General features: G+C 41.1%; 1 protein-coding gene across 1 annotated transcript in view; it reads left to right on the top strand.

The window, feature by feature from the left end:
• The window catches only part of efnb1 (ephrin-B1), a 51,375-nt gene that overhangs the window by 23,671 nt on the left and 15,192 nt on the right, over nucleotides 1-12,512 (top strand). The gene's annotated exons all lie outside the window — the stretch shown is intronic.

Raw genomic sequence — 12,512 nt, 5'->3', positions numbered from 1 at the left:
CAGGCCCAAGGCTGCATTTCTTTAACCCTCTAATCCAGACGGTATGTCTTTAGATCATCACTGCCGTGTAAAGGCTCTTTGCCCTACTCAGTCACAGACCTGGCACCACAACATCAATGTCACCTAGATGTCTTACTGGTAGCTGTTCTATAACTGTTTACATGAATGGCCCCTTTAACACTCTGAATGAGAGATGAAGAAAATAAAACATATTTAGTGTTACTGCTTCTCCGGAAAGCAAGCAGATACTAACGTTGCTGCAAAACGAATGAACTGACACTGTTTTTTTGTTATCCTTCAACGAAATCAGTAAATGTTTTTGCTCTTATGTTCTTTAATCCTCTTACAAAAGTGCAATTTATAATGTGGTTCCGTTAGATCAGTAAATTTACCACATTTACAAAAATGTTGATTTGTCCTTTCGACCTCCTTTTGATAAACAGTGTTATGTTTTGTTTTTGGAACACTCACGATCAACTGCAAATGAGCTCAAGGGCTTGTTTAATTTGTGAACTCTGAGCCACTAAGCAGCAGTGATAGATTAGTGGTGAACATCAGAGGCAGAGAGCACTGCTGATTCACGTCTTTCCCCCTCAATCAAAGTAATCTTTTCCAGAATGCAGGATCTCCATTGCCGAGTGTCCCAGTGTCTCTTACTTTGATGTCCTAATCAATAGTGTCCTGCTGAGCGTGTAGATGTCAGACACATTGTTTGAGGAGCACATCCTTCTCACTTTACTGTGTGGAATGCAAGAGAAAGACTTGTTCTTATGCGCTGAAATGTCCCCTGCTCTAGATCCATATTTGAGCAGAGTTAGTACTTGTCAGTGTGTATTGATACTGCCTATTTATTTCACAAAGAGTAGGTAGATCATTGGATATACACTCACCACGCACTTTATTAGGAACACTATACTAATACTGGGTAGGGCCTCCCTCTGCTCTCAAAACAGCCTCCCGCTCTACCACATATCCCAAAGGTGTTCTATTGGATTCAGATCCAGTGACCATGAAGGCCACTGAAGAACACTGAACTCATTGTCATGTTCATGAAACCAGTTTGAGATGACTTTTGCTTTGTGACATGGTGCATTATCATGCTGGAAGTAGCCATTAGAAGATGGTAAATTGTGGCCATGAAGGGATGCCCATGGTCAGCAACAATACTCAAACAGACTGTGGCATTCAAGCGATGATTGATTGGTATTACCGGGCCCAACGTGTGCCAAGAAAACATTCCCCACACCATTACACCACCTCCACCATGAGAAGGTGTACAGGTGTTCCTAATAAAGTGTTAAAGTGAGTGTACATTGAGGCTGTACTAAGGTCATGTAAGGCTGCTTTATGAGTCCAAGTAGTTCTTATGACGTTGGGGAAAATAAAGTACCTTCAAGAGTTTCTCTATTGAGGTCAGATCTTTGTTTCCTTTGACTCAAAACAGCTGACCATGAAAAATCCTCAGACAGCACAGATTCATCATTCAACAGTATTTATTCAATTGTTTTGCCAGAATGTTTCAATCCAGCTCTAGGCTTAAGATGTATCTATTAGGTATCACTCTGCTGATAAGATTCAGTTCTCAGGCTTTTATATAAATGTCTCGAGGCAATTGGAGCCGGCTGCTCCAGCTCTGAGCACTCTAGTTGCCCTGTCAGAGTAATGTGTTGCTCTACAACGCACATATTTTACTGGTCTGTGGGCAGAGTACCCATAATTCTTTATCAGAGTTTTATACTGCTCTGTAAACATTGTCAGACCAGAGATAATACCTCTAATTAGGCTCCAGTGATGGGGGAAGAATTCCACATGCAGGGGTTTAGCATTAGCTTTATCTCCCTCTCCTCAGAATAAAAGATATGCTCTTTGGCATGCTTTCCTCACATTGTTTACATGGACATGGAGAGGATTATCGTTGTTGACTGTACACACACTGGTAGCGTGGTCTCCTGCTGTGTGTTTGGAGCCGTTCTCGCGCTGCACCGCATACTCAGTCTCCACAGTAAACAGTGTGACCAGTATGGGACTGTGGTCATCTGTCCCCTCTAACCTCCCCACCCCCCCTTATTGGTCCTTTTCCCATGTGTCCTGTGCAGAGGGTCAGCGAGTCTCAGCAGGAGGGGTGTCAGTGATATCCCGCTGATGTCAACTCTAGACTCACCACCATTTGGCAGGGCCAGACCACAGGGCTGGGGGGAGGAGGAAGAACACATATTGAAGTGATTACTCGCACAGAAAAGAATCCCCAAAACAAAAATCCATCCATGGATTCTTCTAATCTAATTATATGGTCTTCTTTACTGTAAAATAAGACAACACATCCCCTCAACATACATGTTTAATCTGGGGGACCTGTTCTTCTAATCTAGACAGCCTATGCTAGACCAGTCTGGCTGTTTTTTCAGCTGCATACTGATTGCCTGTAACCACGCTACGGCTGATTGTGACGCATTGTGACAGCTGCCACTCCAGTTTGGGTGGGGGACTGGGGGCCCATGAGCGTGTTTCAGAAGAGGTGGGGTGGGGTGGGATGGGGTGGTGGGCCAGTGTGTGTTTGTGTGTGTGCATCAACTGCATGATGCATATGTATATACATGCATATATGTGTGGGTTGTTGGCAGGAAATGGCCGTCATCCACTGAATATCTCTGTAAACTGGTCTGATTGGCACCACGTCTTACTTTTTTTCAAACAAGGAAAACAGAGAAGATGTTAAAGAAGCACGACTTTTTTCATTGCACCTAAATGAGAAGTGTCATGAATGAGGCGCTCAAGCTTATCAGAGAATCATATTGTACCCAAACAATGAGTAACATTTCAGACAACACATACAGTACAGTAAAATTTTTACATTTTTGACATGTGAATAGTTATGTCTTCATTGTCTATCAAGTCATTCAGTATGGTTCATGTTGTTACAGCACAACAAAGCCTTCCCAGCATCTTTCAGGAGCTGTTTCTTGCTATGGCTCTCCCACACCATTTGCCTTTCCCTTAGTCTCTCCACTGCATTCAGCTCAGAAAGCTGTGTTTGCAGAATCCTGTGTAACTTTGAAGATGTCCAAACCTGGGCCTGATTACAATTAAAACTCTTTCATCGTGTTCCGCATAGCATCATCTCTCGCTGACGTGATTTCTCTGAAAATGTTACCGTGGTAACCTTGGTGATAGGACTCTTACCTTGTGAACATATCAGAACAAAAAATGTACAGATGTACATTATTCAACCTGGTCAGTTGTGTACAGTTACTGGCTTCTTGTCTATTAGGCTTGGTGACTCGCTCAGTGAGCTGGTTTCTATCACCAGGCTGTTACTGGTTTATCTAGTTAGCTGGTCTCTGTTACTGGTCCAGCTCACTAACTGGGCTTGACCCACAAGCCTTCCTCTGCTAATTGAAACGGATGTCAAACACAAACAGAGCCAAACAGCTGTGCAGGCATTACTGAATTATCATGACAGGCTGCACCAACATTGTATTCCCCCTTACTGCTCCCATCCATTTTCTTGATTCTTCTCTGTTCATTTCTCTTCCCTGACCTGGCCAGTGTTAACCCCCTCTGGAGGTCTCCTTCATATCAGGTTAATCAGGAAGCAGCCTGAGAGCTGCAGGAGCCTTGTCACAGAGGAGGAGGCAATCCAGCTCTGTAATTGGGCCAGATATAGCACCACAGCCCTCAGAGCACAGTGAGTGTGGAGGGAAAGCAAGGGGGAGATTTGTCATGGAGGACTCCTCGGACAGCTGACTCTAATCTTAAGCACAGCCCCCAAGAATGATGTCATCTGCCACTCTCCATCTTACCTCTGACACACCATGACATATCCACCGTCTACGAGCCAATTACTGCCTCTCATCGGACACAGGCCCAGATACAGTGAGACAATCAAGTGGGCCAGCCCCTCCTATGCATACAGTATGAGCTGCAGGCCATGGAGGAATCAGAATGTCTTTCTGTAAAACTTTGGAGGCATTTGGGATTGTGTGTCATGTCTGTACATACTGTACAATGATTTGGCTCATAATGAATTTGTTTTCCTAAATTAAATTGGCTTTAACTTGAATGTAAAAAGCGTGTATGTGGAAAAAGGAATGGATGAGCATGACATTGACAACTAAAAGAAAAAAAAGGGTCTGGTATTGTTTAAGAGAGAAGTTAATGTAAAAAGCATGATCCTGGAAACATCAATGTCATGCTCTCTGGAGAAGTATTAAAAAGCTGGAAAAGCTGAAAAATAAAGAACAGGAAATTTACAGTTGAAAGGTTATTTTTTTATCGCAAGTTCAACTGGTCCCAGGATACGCCTAATGGTTTGTTTAATCAGGAATCATTCCAAATCTTTATTGATAAGCTATCATTACCAACTTATCCAGAGGTTATCTGAAATAGGTCTCAACCAGGCTTCGTGTAGATGGTTTGAAAACTATTTAATGGATAGAATGCAACGTATATCTTCTGATGGTGTTAAATCAGGTTTTCTGGATATAACAAAAGGTGGTCCACAAGGCTCTATTTGTGGTCCGGTCCTTTTTACTATTTATGTAAACAATATTGGGTCTTCTGTACAAAACTGTAACCTCCATTTCTATGCTGATGATTCTGTTGTATATTCTGTTGCCCCTACAGTTGGACAGCCTTTTTCTGAGCTTCAGTCCATTTCAGTGCATTTACTACTCTTCAGGAAGCCCTTGTTAAATTGAAATTGGTACTTAATCCAAGAAAAAACAAGTATATGTTATTTTCCAGAAAAATGCATCTAATGAGTTATGCATATGTACTTTGGCTGGTGCCCCAATTGAGCAAGCTCCTCATTATAAATACCTAGGTATATATATTGATGATGATATTTTTTTTAAATTACGTATAGAAAATCTAATTTAAAAAGTTACAATCAGACTCGTCTTTCTTTATAGGAACAAGTCCTGCCTCTCTTACGCAAATAGGAAATGGATAGTCCAAGCGACAATTTTACCTGTGATTGACTATGCAATTTTTATTTTATACATGCATGTTCCCACTAGCACATTAAAATCCTTGGATGCTATATATTGCAGTGCACTCCGGTTTATAACCAGCGACAGATATACCACACATTAGGTCATTATAGTCATTGGTCACCATAGGCCATTTCAAGAGAATGTTTGCAGATTTATTAATTGAACATTTTTGATCTAGGTTGTGCTCATGTCTTAACCCTTAGATACCCAGACACAGTTTTCCTTGCATGAACATTAAGCAGTGATTATGACTGAGATCCCTGACTGAGACAAGGAGATCCCAATCAACACATAAAAAAAAAAAAAAAAAAAAGTCAACACTCATATCAACAGTTATGCAATGTTGCATTTATTAATGTCTCTAAAAATGGCATTTTGCCAAACTCACCCTTTTGACCATGTAATTTTTCAGAGAAAACATACGCTGATATAATTACAACAAGACAGTACTTTCCTTTTATGAATTAATCGCTTAGAGACATTTTACCAGGTGTTCAAAGACATTGTTGCCTATATGCAACATCAGACTTTAAAGGGTTACGGGTTTATATCATTGTTATTATTCTTTTCTATTTTTTCTCACCCTGCTTTTATTTAGTTGAAATATTGTATGATTTTGCTATTAACATCTGCTCCCAAAAGGCACAAATGGCCATGGTCCAAAACTAGCTTTTATCCTCATCATGGTGAATCGAAACTGACCTTCCAGTTATGGATGGCTTATCCATTTTAACCATAATGGCTCGCACACATAGACAGAAAGACAACAACAGTTATTTGCATGATCAATGAGTGTATGTAGGCTACAGTAGCCTACAGGTATGTTTGTCTGATTGATAAGGGCACGATATCCACGTAGGGAGACGGACAAATTCGCCCTGATTACAGACATTTGGAACATTTTTGTGAGTAATTCGATTGTTGGCAGGAGACAACAATATGTGTGGTTTAGCATGATGGAGCATAAGAGCCGACAGATTTGTCTGTGGACTGATGCATTTGCATAAAGCACATAGCCACTGAAAGAAGAAGCCATTGTGTCCACATTTACTTTTTTTTTTACTTTAGCAAATGACTGGTGTATAGACCTTCTTGCAAATATGTAGAATTATATTTTATTTCATGTCAGTATTGCTTCAGATTTGTGTTTCTTCTATTTCACTTTTTATCAAGCATTGGCACTGGCGCTTCACAGTTTTATTTTATTTTTTTACAGTAGGCTATGTACAATTATGTCGGTCAATATGTTATTCAATATGTAAGCTCTTTAAAATACAAAATGTGATATTGTAATGATTCTAAAGTCCTGACTAAACACAACTGGTGCATTATTTTTTGCATGGTATTGATCGAATTCAATTACTACACTGTTAGGCTAACATCAACAAATGGAGGTCTCCAGACATCCCTCTGGGTACTTTGGTTAGTTATGAGGGCCTGGAGCTTCTAGTGTTAATTATCTAGGGGCATGTTTTATTCTCCAAGAGCAGATTATTATTTATTGATAGTCTTTGCTGGTTAGACTGCACCTTGAGGGTGAGAACAGACCTCTTCCGGAGCCGACTGGGATGCATAAGGAAGTTGAATAGACGGTCACTTTGGAAAAGAACATGTGATTCTGATTTTGAGGACATAACCCTGGCTTTGATGTACTGATGTGCAGCCACAGTTTTTGGAGCTGGCCCTAGCCAAAATTGTTCATATGCCACAGATGAAGAATGAGAATTACCGGTTTCCAAAAAGGAATTCACAGCGACCGCCATTTCATAGGTCAGATTTCCCTGAGGTGGGGACCAAGGGGATTTCCACAGTGGTCGCTATTGTGTTGTGAACATCCCATTCAGGGATAACTATGAGAACATATTGAATTATGTTATTCAAATGATATGAGCAGCACTGAGCTTAAACTCTTAAATCTATGGTGTTAAATAATATAATCTTAGATACACTGAGACCAATAGTTTAAATGCTGGAATTGGATCAGACAGACACATTTCCATGTTGATGAAAGTGAATAAGCTTTATTTATTTACTTATTTTCTTTTGACAACAAAATGGAAATAGTTATTGAGAATGTGAAACACCTTAATGTAAATAAGTCAATTGACTGATAATTGATAATGCAATAATTTTGAGAGTGCTATAAGTAGCAATATATCACTCTGACTCCACTTCCCTATTGTGTAGACATGTTTACTCCCTTGATGTCAATGTCATGGGCGTTTTGGTTACAAGGAGCATATTTATTGTTCACTCTCCAGACAACACATTTAATTGCATGCTTTGGTGTTCCGACAAAGTAGTTGCTACACATGCTTTTGATTTTCTATCTAATTGCAAACATAGGTGCCTTCAAGAGTGTAGACCAAGCTTGCCTTTTTCCAGAAGCCTCAGCTTTCATGGTATACTGTACATCCACTCTTAGATCAGTTTATTATTTTATCTTTTATGAACTGACTTCATTTAAAGCTTGAATTTCTTACAATGGCTCCAATCCGAAAAAATATTTTCAAGACACTAATCTGTAGAGCAGTTCTCATGGGATTAATTATTGTTTTAGGGAAATACTTTTACCCCCTTTCTAAATTTGTCCTGTAGGGATGAAGGGCTGATTAGTTGAGACTAGATTTGTTTAGGTTTTCATGAGATTCCTGTGTGGAACTGGGGGATGATTAAAGTTGACCTCATTGGTCAGTACAATCTGGTCATCCACACGTACACCTGTTGCCATAGTAATATCCCTACCCTACCCTTTTGGGGCCAAAGTGTGAGGCATGAGGATGGTATTCTTTATGGAGGGTAATGAGCATGCCTCTGCTCCCTTTGCGTAAAGCTGAAACGAAGACTGATTTAACACCAATTAGCTACCTTTTTCAGGGCTGCTCTCATACCCATGAGAGTTGCCTGTAAAGGAGCTACTCTTTGGGCAAGCTTGCAGTGTCCAACAAACTGTCCAACACAACCAGACATTTTTCTTTTAATCAAATTGCTTGGACAAGCCTTAGAACACGTTCAACCATTATAAATGGTACACTGAATTATTTTGGAACATTGTCATTTTGAATAATAGTAGATTGTGATCTGAAATTTGAAAATGACTGCTCGAGTTGTGTTCACTTATATATCATTAAGATAAATGAGAGCAATCATAATCAGTTCAGGGGAAAGTGTGTGGCCACTAATGGATTTTTGCTGGATGTGAAATTCCTCTTTGTAAACGATCCATCTCAGTCTTAGCAAAAAAAAGGGATTGTTGTTGTGAAATGTATTTCATGTGGTTGGGTTTCATAAGCCACTATTGACTTTAAACCATGCCTTGATCGATAGAATCAGAAGGGCACTATGAAAAGGTCAGTGCAAGTACTGTCAGATCCATCACAGAGAAGGAGCACAGGGGGGGGAAAACAGGGCACACCCCAATCTTCTCTCATTTATCTTTGGTGAGAGACATCAAAGAGTCACAGCTTGGAGGGTGTTTTTCCCCGAAATCCAAAGTTCTCTATTGTTGCTCAAAACAAATACTGTACCGTAGACGTGCTAAAGTGGGTATCGAGTCTCAATAAAAAAAATGTCCAATTTTTGTCCAAAATGTCCACAGACCCATAGAAATATATTCTGCTGACTTCCTCCTATAATTACTCCTGAGGTTAGCTGTAAATAAGCTCTCGGGGGACACTTGGCCATTTTGTTTCTATCTGTAGAAACAAAATGACATGAAGAGCCATGTGAACGTGTTAAGGTGGAGTTTCTGTTGATTTGATGTTGATGGACGGACTTCGGTCTTGGTACGATAGCTCAGAGTGTTGACGTCCCTGTAGAGTAGATGATTGCAAGTCCTTTGGAGAATATGTCTGCTCAGACCTCAGAGTCACCGAAACAAGAGTAACTCTGAGATAATTGTCTAAGTACGCTTCATCATGCGCTTCCTGCTGTTTTGTGTGCTGGAAAAGATGCCATGTCAAGTATTCTGCTTAGGCTGTGCGATGGGGACAGGCTTGTGTACCACCCACACTGTTGGACAATGTCCTCAATACAATGTCCTCAGAGGCCCTGTAGAGATTGCTGTGGGATTACGCTTTGAACAGCTTTTATGGTTCAGTTTATGTGGGGGTTTTTATTTGTCTTTTTAGCAGATACTGCCCATGGTTTGCTTTTTTCTTCAAAAAGGGTTAGGGTTATATTAAGAGAAAGAAATTGAGGGAAAGAAAAACATCAACCATCCCCACCTCCACACGCAAGTACAATGTGTTTCTATACACCAGTATTCCCTTTCCCAGTTTGGGTGCAGCTCCATTTTTTCCAAAGTATAAGGACCTGATAAGGTTTGCAATCTCAGCCTCTGTGTCCCACTGTTATCTCATTGCACCATTTGCTCCAATCCATAAATTCTCCTGGCATCTATTGGATTTTTAGGGAGCTGTTTAGTCCCAGCGCTGTCAATCCTGTCGAAAATGAATGGTGAGACTTCACAGGGTGCAAGTTAAGATGCCGTTTTTCTCATTTAAACATCCATCACTTGAACATAAATAAAAGATAAGCGTATATTCAGGACCAGTGCTGGGAGGCTGTGATTTGTCTATGGAAATTAGTGGAGTCTATTGGTTCAATGAACATCCTGCCGGGTGGGGGACCACATGACACTTTTATGTGTTTCCCATCAGAGACAATTTGCTCAAGTTCAAATATCAAATTACAAAACACTCAGCACAGTAGCTGGGGAGCGAGGGCAGACACAAATGTTTGGGGAAGCTGTGTATTGGTGGATTAAGTGCAGTATTAGTATCTGCGTGTGCGTGTTTGTGTGTGTGTGTGTGTGTGTGTGTGCCCTGTAAGAGTATTTTGTCGTCTTGCCTTCCCCTCCAAATTGATGTAACATTGAGAAGCATTATTGTGAAAAAAACTTTTTTTGTTGCTTTGCCTCTCACCAAAGACTACCCTACAGTATGGTCACATGACTTGATGTGGTGAGGGATGGCGCTACCATCAGGCCGTGTAGGCTGGAGGATTTAAGTTTTGAGTTGTCCCCATGGAAAAAGAGAGAATATAAAATCCAGCTGGCAGTATACTAGATATCACATCTGCCTATGGGAGGAAGACTGAATGGACACTAACACACTTCAGTCCCAGTATTGGAATGCTGGCAGCTTCTCACCACTGGAAGAAAAGGGATACAGTATGCGAGGATAAACCATTCTCGTAACATGCAATTTCCATCCCTACAATTGCGCCAAGATTTATGCAGGAAAAGTCAAAGAAGTAAAGAAAAAATATATAATGTATGCCATGGGGAACACTGCCTAATTCAAAGGTTTTTGTGGATACCTCAATTCTGCACACATAAATAACAGTTCTCATTGTCAGTTTTCATTTGTAAAGGATGATGAATTGTGAGATGGTATGCATAATAGAAATAGATATGTGTTTCTGACATTTTTGTCCAACTGAAAAGGTCAGATAAATATGTCACCATTATTTTCTTCTCACGTTTAGCTTTTCATTTTAATATTTTACTAAAGCTCTTTGCATCCCACTCTGTATGCATCAGTTTGAACAAGAATGAAAGAAAACATCCCTTAACCATGATATTCTCCATTAATCCTTCTTTTAGTATGACCTTGAGAATAAAGAGTCTTTGAAATCCATGTTCAGCAGTATCAAATGTGAGTTGAGTTCAGTAGTTTTCCATTGAAACCTTTCTGGTGTCTCTTGAAGGCTTGTATATTATTTCTGTAGTTTCCTTCAGGTGAAATGAAATACTCCCAGCTTGCAGGAGGATCCTTAGAGGCAACGTCTCTTCTGTCATTCTGCAGCACCAGAGTTTGGGTTTCAGTCAACAGTGCTGGAGAGTGACCCAGAACGAGTCTACAGGGATCTCTCCAGCTCACTATTCCTGTCAGAAATGCTGCCTCCCCAAAGGCAAACAATTACCATGCCTGTGCATCATATTTTAGGGTTACAGCTTTGATCTGGGTTCTGTATGTAATTACATACATGCCCATTTAGCGAGGGATTTTGGGCAAAACTAGTTATTCACTGGTCCCTGTCAAGCACAGACAACAAACCCACTACATGAATGAAGTCAAATGGAGCTGATATAAATGTTGACTTTTCAATTGTGAAAAGTAAAAACACAGATCTGAGGACCTTTCATTACTGCTGCCATGCTGGAGTGTTTATTTTCATCTAGAACACTGTTGTGGAAATATTGAACACAGGCCTCCCGGTCCCGGATGTGCTTAAAAGACAACACTCATAACCCGTATTTAATTGTCTGTTCAACCACAGGCGCCCTCTGCACACCTCCAGCCGCCTTGCATGGGCACCCTCACGGAGCCTGCTGACAGGTTCAGTGGGAGAAATTATTTTTAAAAAAACGTCTCCCTTAATTTCTGTCAAAGCCCCGGCTTTGGTTGTGATGTTGAGTAGTGAGTGTGGTCTCATTCTGATGTGAGCTGGAGAGGCTGCTGCAGGACTGAGCACCCCCCCTCCCTCCCTCCTGGTCCAGCTCCCATGGTGCAGCTGGCCCCCGGGATTTAAAGGTCGTCCTTAATATCATTGCCGGAGCTGAGTGTGCTGTAATCTCGCAGCAACGCTGAAATCCTCGATCCAGCCCCTCAGCTTAATTTGGCAGCAGGCTGGTCAACTGTGCCTGATCTGATGGAGCAGCTTTGGGCCACAACCACCCTCCCTCACATCTCTAAAACAACCATGTCTTCCTCACCAAAACCGTTGCATCCTTACGAGCTTACCCACTGCAAAATCTTGAATCTCCCCACTGGTAAAGTAAGACTGAGCCGCTGAACTCACTGCTTGATTTTCTCAGCCATTGATATTAGTTGTACAGTACCTATACCAATATTTCATTTAAATACTTCTATAACTACATAACAAACTCTAAATTGTCCAGAGATTCATATTTTGTATTTTGGGGTGTAGAGCTTGCCAAAGGTCCCAGTGTCTCCTGTGTCTCAGTATGTATGATGTGGGTCGGTGAGTAGCCGTGTCCTTGTCTCAGAATGCTGAATACCACTCCGGTTTCTGTCAGGGGGGCTGCTAGAGGAACACAGTGTCAGTGCTCATCTTGGAGTTTAGTTTACAATGACCTGTTCTATCCCCTAAGCCTATCAGTCATCGAGGCCTTTTAAAGGTGCTTTGGCGTGTTTGCTCTGCTTTGTTTCCTTTGTGCCGTCCCTTACCGTCTGTCCCGAGGTTTAAAGCGAGCGGTGGGTCGGTGAAGGTCCTGTCACCACTGAAACCGATTACCTGGGTTTCTGTCAGATGGGGCGAAGCTCAGATGCATCGCCTTGTATTTGGGGCAAGGATGCCACTAGTATTTACATTAAGTCACAGAGGAGAATGCAGTAGCTTGGCCTAAAACATTATCGCTTCAGTGTACTGGAGAGTTCTGAGATATGGCTACTGTTACAGTATAGCAATATGGAATAAAAACGTTGAATAATGAATACATTGGGTTTCGCAGCGCAGATTTCCGTGTTCAGTTTGTTAAAGGCCTTGTAT

This window comes from Argentina silus (genome assembly GCF_951799395.1).
Source record: "Argentina silus genome assembly, chromosome: 2".
Taxonomy (NCBI): Eukaryota; Metazoa; Chordata; class Actinopteri; order Argentiniformes; family Argentinidae; genus Argentina; species Argentina silus.
The sequence above is the reverse complement of the archived record's forward strand: the minus strand, read 5'-3'. Positions and strand labels throughout refer to the sequence as shown.